The sequence below is a fragment of the Arachis ipaensis genome, chromosome B01, assembly GCF_000816755.2.
Source record: "Arachis ipaensis cultivar K30076 chromosome B01, Araip1.1, whole genome shotgun sequence".
Taxonomy (NCBI): Eukaryota; Viridiplantae; Streptophyta; class Magnoliopsida; order Fabales; family Fabaceae; genus Arachis; species Arachis ipaensis.
The window spans coordinates 29986869-29987465 of NC_029785.2; positions in this window are offsets into that span (position 1 = coordinate 29986869).

Here is a 597-nt window from a genome sequence, read left to right on the forward strand (position 1 = left end):
TTTCAAGAACCACCACCATATGCCTATGAGGCATACCCTCAACATAACCCCCAACCATACTCACAAGCCCTTTTTTACCAACCACCTTCATATGACCCTAATCCATATCCATCCTACCAACAACCATATGAGCCATATGAACCACATATAGAGCCACCACAATTCCAACATCAATATTTTCAAGAGCCACCTCCTCCACATTATTACCAAGATGAACCACCTCCAATATATGAAAATTTTCAACCACAAGATAAATACTACTTTCCACCACAACTTCCCATGGAAGAATACTCATATCCATTGAACCAAGAGCCACGTGATCCTAATCATATTATCCAAGAGGAACAAGAGTCGAGGGATCGTCTCAAGGAAGCATTGGATCAATTTCAAGCAACCATGGAGTATGTTGTGCAACAAGTAGAAAGAGTGGAGAATATTGAACCACCACAACTCTACCAAGAAGAACCATCTTCCTACTATGAACCCTTCCCCCAAAATGATGAATCCTTCCGTCCACCCCAACCTCCAATGGATAACATCCTTGGTGTTCTTGTTCAAGGGCAAGAAGAGATGAAAAGGGATGTGCAAAATTTCATG